We start from the raw sequence: 16,685 nt of genomic DNA on the forward strand, positions 1-16,685 counted from the left end.
AGAACCCATGGGCATGTGTTACAGTGTAATCTTTTGGTTTAGCCGTCTGTGGAAGGCTTGTGTTCGCTCAGTTAGATCCCCTTCCTTATCACAAGGACAGAGTGCTTTCTGTATCCCAGGCTTTCTTGCCTTAGTGTACCAGAAGAACTGGATCGCACATGGGCATGGAGATTGTGTGCAAGGTTTTATTGAGTAGAAGTAGCTCTCAGCAGATGGGGGAGCCAGAAGGGAGATGGCTTTCCCCTGGAGTCAGATGGCTCAATGGCCCGGCTCTCCTCAGACTGCCCTGGCCAAAGTCTGCCTTGTTCTGCGGGTCAATGGCCTGCCAGCGTGCTGGCATCTGTTGGTGTGCTCCCCTCAACACCCGCTAGTGTTTGAGCGACGTTGTGTGTGAAACACGTTGGTGTTTCACCGACGTGCTCCCCTCAACACCCGCTAGATGTCCAGCCGCTTGTCTTCTTCCGCGGATGTATTCCTCTCGCTGTCCAGCAGCTTCTGTCTCTGCCTTGCTAGGGTCTCGGGTTTTTATAGGCCCAGAATTGAGGGCTTGGCGGGCCAGGGTGGTCTTGGAAAATGCAACATTTGCGAGCGAAGGCAGAAGTGCCTGTCCTCACCTAGGTCGGTGTGGGTAGAGCCCTAGCCTGGGACCACGCGCCTTTCTCTAGCCAGCACTTCCCTGTCCACACTCCCATATCATTTAAAGGGACCACACTCTTCCCTTCCCAGCACTCCTATAATGCTTTCAGCTTCAAACACTTCAAACACTTTCCCTTTTCAGGGACTTTGTAAAACGCCAGATTTAAACAAACAGACTCAGCAGATGCTGAGGATTTCATAACAAAACTATCTTGAGATAATTTGATATGTGACATTTTAAAAGTGAAAGCGTGAACATGGTTGTGATGGGAAAAATCTGAATCTTGTGGAACCTGCTTACACCTACTTAGTGGTTTAGCACAGTTTTAATTTTGAATTACCTAAGGATGTGTATGTTTCTGGGGAAAAGGAAGAGCAGTATCTTTTCAGAACTTAAGGCTTCTTTCCGTCTTAATTCAGTCCTGCTGTTACAATGTGAATGAAGGCTTCTCTCTTATTCCTCCACTAACGGTTCTCGCCTTAAATAAAATTTATTTAGAGAGGCCTTCCCTTACCTTTCTACTCCACATCATGCCTTCTCATTATAAGCCCGCACTTGTCTGTCTATTCCTCCATCCCATGGCCCTAGGCTAGGCCACCGTCCTTCTTCACTTCAACTACTGCAGCGACTTTAAAAGTGGTCTCACTACTGCTATTCCTAATTTTCTCAATCTAGTAAGTACACAGCAGCAGATTGTTCTTACAATGGGTCATGCCACTTTCTGCTTAAAATCCTTCAGTTGGTCGTGCACAGTGGCTCACACCTGTAATCTCAGCACTTTGGGAGGTCGAGGCGGACAGATCACGAGGTCAGGAGATCGAGACCATCCGGGCCAACATGGTGAAAGCCCGTCTCTACTAAAAATACAAAAATTAGCTGGGCGTGGTGGCACGTGCCTGTAGTCCCAGCTACTTGGGAGTCTGAGGCAGGAGAATCGCTTGAACCCGGGAGGCACAGGTTGCAGTGAGCCGAGATTGCCACTGTACTCCAGCCTGGCCACAGAGAAAGACTCCGTCACAAAAAGAAAAAAAAAAAAATTCCTTCAGTTCCTTCTCACTTCGTTTGAATAAAATCCAAACGTGATCTGGCTCCTGCCCCACCTGCCTCACTACCCTCCAACCGTGGTGATCACTGGTCTTCAGTTAAGATTCCTGCTGCATCATATCAAAATCATTCACCTCTCTGGCCTTTGCATTTCCTGTTTCTTCTGCGTGGGAATTGCCTACCCTTCATCTGTAGATTTCAGCTTAGATATCACCTTCTCTGCCAGTTCTCATCAGATCACAGCCTCTAAAGACAGCCCCACTTTGTCCTTTTCTTGTTTGTTTTCTCATAGCACTTACCACAAGTTATAACAATGATAAGTGTTTGTTTATTTTTAATTAGTTAACTAATTGGTTTTTCATCTGTCTCTCATTCTAAAATAAAGGGATGGGTCTGACTCATTCACCTTGGCATTCCCAGTGCCTAGCACATTACCTCATAATAAGCTCTTCAATATATGCTTATTGAATGAATGAGATTTTATTGCATACTTTATGTAATAGTCAGAACTTTTTACAATTTTATTTCTATGTGTGCTCTTATTGACTTAATATTTTCTTTGCTAAAGTTCTATGAGAGTAGGGATCAGGTCCATTTTATTCACTGCTATGTTACTAGGACCTTGCAAGTAATAAGTCCCTCACCATAATATTTATTCAATAAGTGAATTAAATAATTATCAATCAAAGGGAGATATTTTAAAAGGTAATATTGGTGATTCTAGACAGTCTTTTGTGTTCAAGCAAAGTAGCTGAACTCTACTTTTAATGATCTGAACTTGGGAAAGGCAGTTTCAACAAGTAATAATTTACTATTTTTATAATAATAAATTTACTATGCCTTTAATTGTTTAATTTATAAATAAATTAATGGACAGAATAAATAATATAAATAATTTATGGACAGAATTAAACAATTAAAGGCATAGTAAATTATAATAATAATTATAGTAAATAATTACTTACCACTAAGTAAATAATTATTATAATTTACTATGCCCTTAGTTCTGTCCATAAAACTTGTATCTAATAAGCCTGTCAAGTAGAGATGTTGCTTTTTCTTAATATAGTGATTCAGTCCTTTTATGTTAGTATATGCTTGAAATACTAGTTGTTTATGGAAATGGAATACACTTAAAATCACCTTTGATGTTCAACAACCTAGTCTGTGTTACTTAGATATTGACTTCAGCATAACTTTTTTTTTTTTTTTGATAGAAGGGGGGTCTCACTATGTGGTCTGAGCTGGCCTGGAACTCTTGGGCTTGAGGGATCCTCCTCCCTCCTCAGCCTCCAGAGTAGCTGGAACTACAGGAATGCATCCCCATGCCCAGCTTAGCCTCAGGATAATTTTGACAGAAAGTTCCCTTTAAGAGATTTCCAGAATTGATATTGGAGCATAATGTAGTCCCGTATTTCTGATCTCTGGAAAAGGTTCAGTGCTATAATGTTAAATGGGCATTATGGTAACTGGCAAACATCTCCACAACACCTTGTGTCTTCCAACAAAAGGTGAAGTCTATTTTCCCAGCCATTGCTGTACACGCCCTGGGACTTGCTTTGATCAATGAATTATGGTAAGAGTGATGTTGTGCCAGTTATAAGACTTAAGAGGCCTTACACCGTTTGCTCTTGCTTTCTTAGATACTTGGAAATGCCAAACCAAATCCAGCAGCACATAAAAAAGCTTATCCACCACAATCAAGTTGGCTTCATCCCAGGGATGCAAGGCTGGTTCAACATATGCAAATCAATAAACATAATCCATCACATAAACAGAACCAATGACAAAAAACACATGATTATCTCAATAGATGCAGAAAACACCTTCGACAATATTCAACAGCATTTCATGCTAAAAACTCTCAGTAAACTAGGTATCCATGGAGCGTATCTCAAAATAAGAGTTATTTATGACAAACCCACAGCGAATATCATACTGAATGGGCAAAATCTGAAAGCATTCCCTTTGAAAACAGGCACAAGACAAGGATGCCCACTCTCACCACTCCTATTCAACATAGCAGTGGAAGTTCTGGCCAGGGCAATCAGGCTGGAGAAAGCAATAAAGGGTATTCAAATAGGAAGAGAGGAAGTCAAATTCTCTCTGTTTGCAGATGACATGATTGTATATTTAGAAAACCCCATCATCTCAGTCCAAAATCTCCTTAAGCTGATAAGCAACTTCAGCAAAGTCTCAGGATACAAAATCAATGTGCAAAAATCACAAGCATTCCTATACACGAATAACAGACAAACAGAGAGCCAAATCATGAGTGAACTCCCATTCACAATTGCTACTAAGAGAATAAAATACCTAGGAATACAACTTACAAGGGATGTGAAGGATCTCTTCAAGGAGAACTACAAACCACTGTTCAAGGAAATAAGAGAGGACACAAACAAATGGAAAAACATTCCATGCTCATGGATAGGAAGGATCAATATCATGAAAATGGGCTTACTGCCCAAAGTAATTTATAGATTCAATGCTATCCCCATCAAGCTACCACTGACTTTCTTTACAGAATTGGAAAAAAGTACTTTAAACTTCATATGGAACCAAAAAAGAGCCCGCATAGACAACACAATCCTGGACTAGAAGAACAAAGCTAGAGGCATCACGCTACCTGACTTCAAACTATTCTACAAGGCTACAGTAACCAAAACAGCATGGTACTGGTACCAAACAGATATATAGACCAATGGAACAGAACAGAGCCCTCAGAAACAACACCACACATCTACCACCATCTGATCTTTGACAAACTTGACACACACAATGGGGAAAAGATTCCCTATTTAATAAATGGTGTTGGGAAAACTGGCTAGCCATATGCAGAAAACTGAAACTGGACCCCTTCCATACACCTTATACAAAAATCAACTCAAGATGGATCAAAGACTTAAATGTAAGACCTAGGACCATAAAAATCCTAGAAGAAAACCTAGGCAATACCATTCAGGACGTAGGCATGGGCAAAGACTTCATGTCTAAAACACCAAAAGCAATGGCAACAAAAGCCAAAATTGACAAATGTGATCTAATTAAACTAAAGAGCTTCTTCACAGCAAAAGAAACTATCATCAGAGTGAACAGGCAACCTACAGAATAGGAGAAAATTTTTGCAATCCATCCATCTGACAAAGGGCTAATATCCAGAATCTACAAAGAACTTAAACAAATTTACAAGAAAAAAGCAAACAACCCCATCAAAAAGTGGGCAAAGAATATGAACAGACACTTCTCAAAAGAAGACGTTTATACACCCAACAGACATATGAAAAAATGCTCATCATCACTGGACATTACAGAAATGCAAATCAAAACCACAATGAGATACCATCTCATGCCAGTTAGAATGGCGATCATTAAAAAGTCAGGAAACAACAGATGCTGGGGAGGTTGTGGAAAAATATGAATGTCTTTACACTGTTGGTGGGAGTGTAAATTGGTTCAACCATTGTGGAAGACAGTATGGCAATTCCTCAAGGATCTGGAATCAGAAATACGATTTGACCCAACCATCCCATTCCTGGGCCTATACCCAAAGGATTATAAATCATTCTACTATAAAGACACATGCACACGTATGTTTATTGCAGCACTATTCACAATAGCAAAAACTTGGAACCAACACAAATGTCCATCAATGTTAGACTGGATTAAGAAAATGTGGCACATATACACCACGGACATAAAAAAGGATGAGTTCACGTCCTTTGCAGGGACATGGATGAAGCTGGAAACCATCATTCTCATCAAACTATCACAAGAACAGAAAACCAAACACCACATGTTCTCACTCATAAGTGGGAGCTGAACAATGAGAACACATGGACACAGGGAGGGGAACATCATACACTGGGGCCTATGAGGGATGGGGAGCTAGGGAAGGGATAACATTAGGAGAAACACCTAATGTAGGTGATGGGTTGATGGGTGCAGCAAACCACCATGGCACATGTATACCTATGTAACAAACCTGCACATTCTCCACATGTAACCCAGAACTTAAAAGTATAATTAAAAAAAAAGAAATTTGAAAATGCTATATGAATGAGCTTGGCTAGCCTGCTGAAGGATTAGAGACCACATGGAGAGAGGCCCCAATTCTTTCAGATATCCCAGCCGATGCCATCACAATCAGCCAGGCTGGCCAACCCACCAGCGCCTGCAGATGCATGAGAGAGCCCCGCTGTATTTGTTTGAGAGGGCTGCTGTAACAAAGCCTGTAACACCACACACAGGGGAGCTCAACCAACGTAAACTTACTTTCTCACAGTTCTGGAAGTTAGAAGTCTGAAATCAAGATTAGGCAGTATTGTGTTTTGTGTGTCTTTTTGGTTTTTCTGTTTGTTTTTGAGGGCTATGAAAGAAGAATCTGTTCCAGTTCTCTCTCCTGGGCTTGTAGACACCTGTCTTCAGGTTCAAATGGCATTTTCCCCATTCGTTCACATTATCTTCCTCTGTACAAGTCTGTGCTCAAATTTCCTCTTTTTAGAAGAACATTAGTCATATTGGATTAGTGTTCACCCTAATGACTTTATTTTCACTTAATTTCTTCTGTAGAGATCCTATCTCAAATACTGTATCAATCTGAGGTACTGGGGATTAGGACTCCAGAATATATATACTTTTGAAAAGGAAGAGATGTAATTCAGCTCATAACACTAGCAAAGACCAGCAAGACGAGAACTGCCCAGCTGAGCCTAGCCCAGAATAGCGGCCCATGAAGAAAGTCCGGTAAATGACTGTTATTTTAAGTTGCTAAGTTTTAAGGTAGTTTGTTACACAGCAAAGGTTAACTGATTACAGCCATATTTATTGAATTTTGGTATATTTATTATTTGGTTTTAAAACTGTAAGACTTTCTGGATATTACTAAGTGTGTTGCCAGAGCTGTGCTGGTTACATGGGAAATGCTGAGATCAACATTCCCTGACAATATAGTCTCTCTAGCACTCCAAGGATGAGCTAGCTATAATTTCACATAAATATTTCATTTTTTCTTTCAGGTTGTCCCTTGGGAAGTTCAATAGCACTGATCACACTATCGCCTTAAACTTAAAGTTAATATATTTCACTCAATACCTCTGCCAAAAATATGTTCGTCAAAGTGTGTTCTTGTCCAAGTTTAACATGACCTATTTTCTAAAAAAAAATCAAATCAAGTGCACCTCACAGCACCCTCACTCAGATAGAAACCACGATTTATTTATTTTTATGTATAATGCTGCATCTCTAAATACCAATATTTTCACCAAAATAAACAGTCCTGTGAAGTTAAATTTCATGCATGTCAGAAGTATTTCAACTGAGTAAATATTGAGAGGAGCAATTCTACTTTTTGACCAAAAGTGTTCAATGTGTTTGGTCATCAAATTTAACTTAGTATTCCAAAGAGTATCCAAATATTTTTGGCAGTCTCAAAGCTCTTATGAATCTCCCAGCCAACCATTGCTTTGATGGGCAATTTCTTCATCTGGCAGGAAGTTTTTCTAGTTAATTCACATTTACTTAAAGTCCTATATTTTCCCTTTTCAATTTTTCCTGTATACTTAAACACAGTTAGGCTTGTGACCAACAGATGCATTGCAAAGTCCTACCTGGTTAAGTGGACTTATGGTTCCCTTATCGGGAAACTGGTAATTCACAATTCCAATCCATTCACAATGGATTAGTCTCATTCAAAATCCTATCCTGCATATTACACATCTTATTACCTATGTTAGTCCATTATGTATTGCTCTAAAGGAAAACCTGAGACTGGGTAATTTATAAAGAAAAGAGGTGTATTTGGCTCATCGTTCTTCAGATAATACAGAAAGCATGGCACCAGCATTTGCTTCTGGTGAGACCTCAGGAAGCTTTCAATCATGATGGAAGGCAAAGAGGGAGTAGACATGTCACATGGCAAGAGAGGGAGCAAGAGAGAGGGGAGGAAGTGTAACACTCTTTTAAACAACCAGCTATTGTGTGAACTAATAGAGCAAGAACTCATAACCACAAGGATAGCACCAACTCATTTATGAGGGATCCGTCCCCTATGACCCAAACACCTCCCACTAGGCCCACCTTCAACGCTGGGGATCACATTGTAACATGAAATTTGGAGGGGACAAATTTTCAAACTATGGCATTACCCAACTTCATGAATAATTTAGTAACTATTTAAGATGCTGTGAATTAAGATGTTTTCTGCTTTTAAAGGATGACTACTCATACCTTAGAGCAATATTTAGACGTAAGTCAATGGTTTATGTAGTTATATTTTTCTTTTAAAGACATTTTTGTAAAAATTTAGTTTATTGGGAATAATTGACCAAAAATCATGGACAATTCTACTCTCAAAAATGTTACTGTACCCATACCATCCACTACCACCAGCACCACCACAGTTTCTCACTGTACTAAGGGCCTATTACTGTCTTGCTTCCAAGTGTCAACATTTTTCCCTTGTGGTTGTCTGGAGATTGGACAGGGCTTTCCACTGCTTGATTTTCACACTACTTTCCTTTGTGCATTGGCTTTAACTGAGTTTCTGCCATTTCCTATGTTTTCAGGGAGCCTGATGGTTTGGCTTGGCTCTAAGTCAGTTTGTTAATATGTAAAGTTTATCTTGTTTATAGAAATAGATTGATTCATAGATAATTTCTTCTATGTTTGCAAATTGTCCCTTTCAGATAACAGCCTTAACCTCCATATGAGGTTGTCCAGAAAGCCTTTTGTGCTTTGACCTTTTATTTTAGTAGTCTGTAGCTGCACAAAGGTGGTTTGGCATATAATCATCACTTCTTTAGCTGGGGGTCTTTTTCTTTCTTTCCTCTCTGGTAATGCAATAAGATCACTGTAGTTTTCTTTCTTTTCAAATTATTTTTTAATCTTTGAATGTTGAAAAGCATTCTCCAATTTTTCTTTGTTTTTCTCTTCTCTCTGGAGATGCTCTAGCTCCCTCAGGGGTCCCTTCCATAATCTAATTTCTTTGATTTTGCCAGATCCAACAAGAAAGTACTTTTTGTTATAGTCTCTCTTGAGCAGAAAGTCTGTGTGTCAGACCATATCAGAAAATTTTCCCCAAAAACCTTTTAAAATTGAAGACACATTGATGTCTATATTCTTGAGAAAATAACCTTTAGAATCCCCTTTCTTAAAGTTTCCAGGAGCCTCTCCTGTTTGGGAAGTACTCTTCCTTATTCAACAAATTTTTGATAATCTTTCTCTGTTCAGGAATATCAGTTCCTAACAAACAAAACCAAATTAAATATACAGCCAGTTACAGCAGCCAGAATTGTTCCTTAACATTCCCTGCTTCTCTATTTGAAAAATAGCCTCTGAACTTGTGATCACTATGACTGTAAGGGCCAGGACATATAACATTATTCCAAACAAATTATTTTGATGGTTTTCATGATAAATGTAACTCATATGAGCTAAAGTAATCAGCCATTGAGATGGCTAGAATATTCTTCACATAGATTTTATCATGAGGCCACCCTTTAGGGCATCAGATACCCCCAGCGACTGTATTGCTAGGTATGTGAAAATCACTAATGTTTTGAATGTCCTTAAAAACTTTTCTAGATATCAGATATTCTGAGAAATTCAGATGAATAGGTGGTTTTAGGAGTTTTAAAAGCAGAATGTTAAAGTGCTTAGACAACTAGTGAATTCCGGTAGAAGCAAAAAAAGGTAGGAATCAATATTTATTAGGTTTATACTGTAAGGAGAGACTTGACATAATGGTCTCTCTATTCTTCACAAGAATCCTTTAAGCACTGAATCTCTATTTTATGAACAAAAAAAACTAAGACTTGGAGACATGAAGTATCCTGTGTGAGGTCACACTCCTCTCTGGCTAGTAGGCTAGAGCCAGGATTATAAAGACTAAGCTTACTGCCCTCTAATCATATGGCTTCCTAAGAAGCAGAATTAAAAAGAAAAGGCAAGGTGATAGGATTTATTCATCTTAGTCGCATTTTCTAAATGATTTATTTTCCCCATATACAAGAAGCTTAGGGAAATAATGTAAATGTTGTGTGAGACAGCATCTCATGAATGTGGAAATAATGAATATGTATGTTTTCTGCATATGTAACTGATGACTGAAAAGACTGACATCAACATTGAAGTCTGTTATTTAGGATCAAATAAAATGAATCAGGTACTCTATGGATATGTCTTCATATTCACAGATGATCAGGGACTTAGTGTAATGGTTTAAAACATGGGCTTTTGGAGGTGGAGAGGAGGAGGGCAGGATAGGGACAGCTTGATTAATGGATACAAAATTACAGCTAGAGAGCAGCAATAAATTCTAGAGTTCTATACCACTGTTCAGGGAATACAGACGACAACAATTTCTTGTATATTTTCAAAAAGCTAGAAGAGAGGATTTTGAATGTTCCCAACACAAAGAAGGATTAATGTTTGAGATGAAAGATACACTGATTACCCTGATTTGATCATCACACATTGTATACATGTATTGAAATATTACTCTGTCTCTCATAAATATGTACAATTATGTGACAAGTAAAAATAAAAGGTAACAAAAAGAACACAGGCCTCTAGAGCCAGGCTGGACATGTCAAGTCCCTGTTCTTCCTCTTATTGACTGTATAACTCTGAGCAAGTTACTTAGCCTCTTTGTGCAATAGTTTCCTCATCTGTAAAATGAGTGTGGTTTTAAAGAATAGCTTACCTTGCTGGCCTAAAAGGATTAAATGTGCAATATGTAAATGTTATTTAGCGTAGTGTCTGTCTGGCTTACAGTAAGCACTTAAAACATGCTTCCTTTTATTATCTTATGCGCTAAATCTCAAAAATATTATAAATCTCTGTCACAAATATTAGCCATCAGAACCAATGGTAGTATCATGATATTGTCTTCGAGTTCCCAAGATATATCACAGAGTTCTTGGGAGCATAATCTCTATTATATATATAATAATCTGTTAGTAGCTGAGAACCAGTATAGAATAGTGCTTAAAACTGCAGACCATCAAGCCATTTGTTCCTACTAGAAATATAAACAGGGTTGCCCAGCTTCGTGTTTTCCATATCTGTAAAATAGAAGAATAGTAACTAACTCACAGAATTATAGTTAAGATTAATAAAATCATGCCTTGAAGAGTATCTAGAGACTCTTGATCAATTATTTGTTAATATATTCATCATATCATTATTATTTTAATACTATCATATTATTTTAATCCCAGAATAGGAAATTAATTATTTAATTTTAATTATTTTAATCCCAGAATAGGAAATTATTTGTTTAGTGTCTTTTGAGTTTACCAACCCTAAATCTTATATTGATAATATCATCTTTATTTATTCATTTTTTTGACATGGGGTCTCACTTTGTCACCCAGGCTGGTTTTGAACTCCTGACCTCAAGCCATCTTCTAGCTTCAGCCTCCCAAAGTGCTGGGATTGTAGATGTGAGCCACCACGCCCAACCTTGATAATGTCTTAGACTTGTGTGGTTTGTTACAACTTCCCCAGTGTTTGACATCCATCATATCATTTAATCCATAAAATAACTTTTGAGACAGGTATCATTACTCTTAGGTTGCAGAGAAAGGTGGAGAAATTTATCAAAAATCACAAAGTTGATAAGGAATAGAGTTAGAACTTGAATCCAGATCTTCTGAATTAAGACTTCTATAATCATTTTTCATGTTTTCCTACCTTCTGAATGTTCTCAGGAGAAAGAAATATTTGAGGATATGTAGGAAAGGAATCATACATGCACCTATCATATGTTACAGTGGCCAGAGTGAAGCGAGAAAAAAAAAAGCAAGTACCCAGTTTTAAAGTAGATAAAAAGAGAAAAGAGACAAGATGATAAGCCTCATCTTCTGCAAATATTTTTCATTTGCAGTTCTCAAGTCAGTAAGAATCATGTGACAAGTTTACAGAGTTCCCACTGAGATTAGTGAACCCAAAAAAGGTAGGCAGGAAAATAAACTAACTAGGCAGACAACCAAATGGTTTATATTTTATGTTTTCACTCTTTAAAATATTCTATTTCCATGCACTCTCAAATATAAACATTGATAAACTATTCTAAAACCTAATAGTGATATTATTAAGTTATTAAAAAAATAGTTGATAGGGATATGGAGATAATTACTATAATTTTTTTTGCCCTAATCCACTGTCAATAACTTATTCCAGTGGTATAAACTGACATTTACTTTCTTACCTTTTTTAAACTTCTGGGTTTCAGCTGAAGTTCAGTTTCCAGGAAATCTCTCCCCATTTGGGGTCACTGTGTACCACAGCCTCAAATTCCTCCCAAGTCCCTTGCCCATGTACACAATCATACAACTCACTGTCTGTTCTGGCTGGTTTAGTGGACAGTGCCCATGTGACAAAATTACATCCCTCTGAAAGGAACTGGAATGAGAGAGAACAGATATTACCCACTCATGGATGGGATTTAATGTAGAAACCATGGCCATGACACAAGCTCTGCCTGCAGGCTCAGATATTTGCATCTTGGTCTCTTGTATCTGTCACAGTCCCTTTTCAAGGCTGCTGAGATATAGAAAATATAAAAGCAAGTACTTTTATCCAGGAAGCTAGCCCTGCTGATTTTCACATTGAGAAGTTTAAAGAGGCAGAAGGTCAGGATATTATAATAGTCACTCCTTGAAGGGGAGTAGTTACAGGTCAAATATAAATACCTTGACAAGGCTAAAAGGACTGAAGAAATAAAATTGTGAATCAAGCTATACTGAGATCCACTTTGAGTTAATAAAACGAACAGGTTTGACTGTATTTTTTTAAAACATTTTTTCCCAGAATGATACAGTTAAAAGCCTGAATATTTGCTATTTCGCCCGGTATCACACATTCCTTCTCCCACACTGAAGAGACCACTGAACTTAGAAAATCAGGGATTTTTGTTGTTCACTGTAACTGTTTTGTGAGCTTGTTTATCAGCTGCACAGACACGCTGAAAGGCCTTCAGTGGGCTTGGGACCACAAGTGAGTATGTGGTGAAAAAAGACCTCACCATGCAATTTAGCAGATTCCAAAAAAAGGAACAAAAATCTTAAGAGAAGGCATTCATGACAGTAAAAATTATGGTTGGTGAAAGTTGGCTGAACTGGCTGAGAAAATCATCTTTCTAAAAAGATTTGCTTCATGTATTGGGGTTAAGTTCAGCTCTGAAAGGACCTATTTGAAATCATGTTGTTCTTGCATCTGGCTGAGGACAAACTACCCCAAATTAACTACACGCAAATGCCATTTTTAGCCTTTCAACATGTGATTAAATCAAGGGTTTGCATCCTTTGAAGCACAATACTTTATAGTTTTAATATGGTCAATAAGCATTGGAAGGCTTATTATGTTCTGATGAAGAGAATTTTCTGGTTAGATTAAATGTTATCCATAATCAATTTTTCTTTCAATGTTTATTGAAAGTCATGCTATTATGTGTTAGACTAGTTTTCTGCTTTAAAAAGTATAGTGCACAGAATGTAATTTAATACTTCTTAAATAATGGTAACCTGACAGCAGAGAAAGATAATAAATATCTTAAAAATAGTCTTCTGGTTTTTTTTTATTATTATACTTTAAGTTCTAGGGTACATGTGCACAATGTGCAGGTTTGTGACATTAAAAAAAAATAGTCTTCTGAACTGTGATCACTATGACTCTATGGCCCAGGACAAAGAACACAAATAATGAAATATCTTAACAAGAAATTCTGCCTTCAAACAAATATTTTCAATGGCTTAAAATATCTTGGTGTGCTTTCAGTTACCATTATGATTATTAAACCTAAGTGATGTTAAAAAAGATGTTGATTTACCAACTAAAGATCTATTCTCAATGATTATTCGTAAAAATTACATGATTTGTATTCACAGAAGCATTATTCACAATAGCTAAAAGATGGAACCAACCCAGGTGTCCATTGATTAACAAATGGATAAGCAAAATGTGTATATATACATGAGGAAATATTATTCAGCCTTTAAAATGAAGGAAATTATGACCTATACTACAACATGGATGAATCATGAGGAGATTATGTTAAGTGAAACAAGCCAGTCACAAAAAAGAAATACTGTATGATTCTAAATATGAGGTACTTAGAGTAATTGAATTCATAGAAAGAGAAAATAGAACAATGGTTACCAGGGGCTGGGGGGCATACGAAATTGTTTAATGGGTATAGAGTTTCAGTTTTTCAAGATGAAAAGGTTCCAGAGATTGGTTGTGCAACAGTGTAAACATTCTTAACACTAAAGTTTATGTACACCTAAAAATGGTCAAGATGTTTTGATGTTATATATATTTTACTATGATTAATTTTTTTAATTTGTATAAATTTAAAGAGTACAAGTGTAATTTTGTTACATGGATATATTGAGCAGTGGCAAAGTCTGGGCTTTTAGTGTATTCATCAGCTGAATAATTTATATTATACCCATTAAGAAATTTCTCATTATCTCCCCTGTTTAACTCCCCCATTTCACTCCCCCCCACTTTCCCAAGTCTTCAATGCCTATTATTCCATACTCTATGTCCATGTGTATACAAAATTTCGCTCCCACTTATGGGAGAACATGCGTTATTTGACTTTCTGAGTTGTTTCACTCACAATGATGGCTTCCATTTCCATCCATCTTGCTGGAAAAGATATGATTTCTTTCTTTTAATGGCTGAGTAGTATTCCATTATGTATATATGCTACATTTTCTTTATCCAATCATCTGTTGATAGACACTTAGATTGATTCTATATCTTTGCAATTGTGAACAGCGCTGCGATAAACATGCAAGTGCAGGAATCTTTTTAATATGATAATTTCTTTTCCTTTGCATAGATATACAGTAGTAGGATTGCTGGATCAAATGGTAGATCTATTTTTAGTTCTTCAAGAACTCTCCATACTGTTTTCCATAGAGGCTGTACTAATTTACATTCCCACTAACAGTGTATAAGAGTTCCCTTTTCTCCACATCCTTGCCAACACCTGTTATTTTTTATCTTTTTTATAATAGCCATTCTGATTGGTGTAAGATGATATCTCATTGTGGTTTAATTTGCATTTATCTGATGATTAGTGAGGTTGAACATTTTTGCATGTACTAAATGGCCATTTGTATGTCTTCTTTCCAAAAATATCTATTCATGTACCCTGCCCACTTTTTAATGGGGTTATTTGTGTTTTTGTCGTTGTTGTAGTTGGGCTGAGTTCCTTGTATGTTCTGGATATTAGTCCTTGCATAGTTTGTAAACAGTTTCTCCCATTCTGCAGGCGGTCTGTTCAGTCTGCTGATTATTTCTTTGACTGTGCTGAAGATTTTTAGTTTAATTAAGTCCCATTTGTCTATTTTCATTTTTATTGCTTGTGCTTTTGAGTTCTTAGTCATGAATTCATTGCCTACACCAATGTCTAAGAGTTTTCTCTAGGTTTTCTTCTAGTATTTTTATAGTTTCAACTCTTAATTTTAAGGCTTTAATTCATCTTGAGTTGATTTTTAAAGATGTTTTTACTTTTATGGATACATGGGTGTATATATTTATGGGATAGCTGAGATATTTTGATATAGGCATACAATGTGTAATAATCCCATTAGGGTAAATGGGGTATCCATCACCTCAAGCATTTATTATTTCTTTGTGTTACAAACATTCCAATTATATTCTTTTAGTTATTTTTAAATGTACAATAAATTATTGTTGACTGTAGTCACCTTGTGCTGTCACATACTAGATTTTATTTATTATTTTATTTATTATTTCTAACTATATTTTTATAGTCATTAACCACCTCCACTTCTCCCCCCAAACCCCCTATCCTTTCCAGCCTCTGGTGACCACCATTCTACTCTCTATCTCCAATAGTTCAATTTTTTTTTTCATTTTTAGCTCCCACAAATGAGTTAGAACATGCAAAGTTTGTGTTTCTGGGCCTGGCTTATTTCACTTAACACAATGTCCTTCAGTTCCATCCACATTGTTGCAAATGACAGGATCTCATTGTTTTTTAAGACTGAATAGTACTACATTGTATATATGTGCCACATCTTCTTTATCCATTTGGCTGTCGATGGACACTAAAGTTGCTTCCAAATCTTGGCTGTTGGGAATAGTGCTGCCATATATATCGGAGTGTGGCTATCTCTTTGATATACTGATTTCATTTCTTTTGGATATATACCTAGCAGTGGAATTGCTGGATCATATGGTAGTTCTATTTTTAGTTTTTGGAGGAACCTCCATACATTCTCCATAGTGACTGTACTAATTTACACTCCCACAAACAATGTACAAGCTTTCCCTCTTTTCCACATCCTCACCAGCATTCATTATTGCCTGTCTTTTGAATGAAAGTGATTTAAACTGGGATGAGATGATATCTCATTATAGTTTTGATTTGCATGTCTTTGGTGATCAATGATATTGAACACCTTTTCACATAACTCTGTTTCCCATTTATATATCTTCTTTCGAGAAATATCTATTCAAGTCTTTTGCCCATTTTTAAATTGGAATATCAGATTTTTTTCCAATTTAGTTGTTTGAGCTCCTTGATTTTTATATATAGTGAGAGATAGGGGTCATGTTTCATCCTGCTGCATATAGCAACCCACTTTTCCCAGCACCATTTATTGAAAAGGGTGTCCTTTCCCCAGTGTATACTCTTGTTGACTTTATCAAAGATCAATTGGCTATAGATATGTGGCTTTATTTCTCAGTTCTCTATTCTCTTCCATTGAACTATGTGTGTATTTTTATACCATGCTGTTTTGGTTACTATAGCCTTGTGGTATAATTTGAAGTCAGGTAATGTGATGCCTCCAGCTTTGTTCTTTTTGCTTAGGATTGCTTTGGCTACTTGGGTTCATTTTTGGTTCCATATAAATTTTAGGATTGTTCAAGTAATATAACTTTCAATTTAAAAAGCCCATGATTTAAGCTTGCAAGTCTGTCACTTCCTTCTCATAAATTTCCGTACAGAAAAAAAATG

Source organism: Gorilla gorilla, chromosome 3 (assembly GCF_029281585.2).
Source record: "Gorilla gorilla gorilla isolate KB3781 chromosome 3, NHGRI_mGorGor1-v2.1_pri, whole genome shotgun sequence".
Taxonomy (NCBI): Eukaryota; Metazoa; Chordata; class Mammalia; order Primates; family Hominidae; genus Gorilla; species Gorilla gorilla.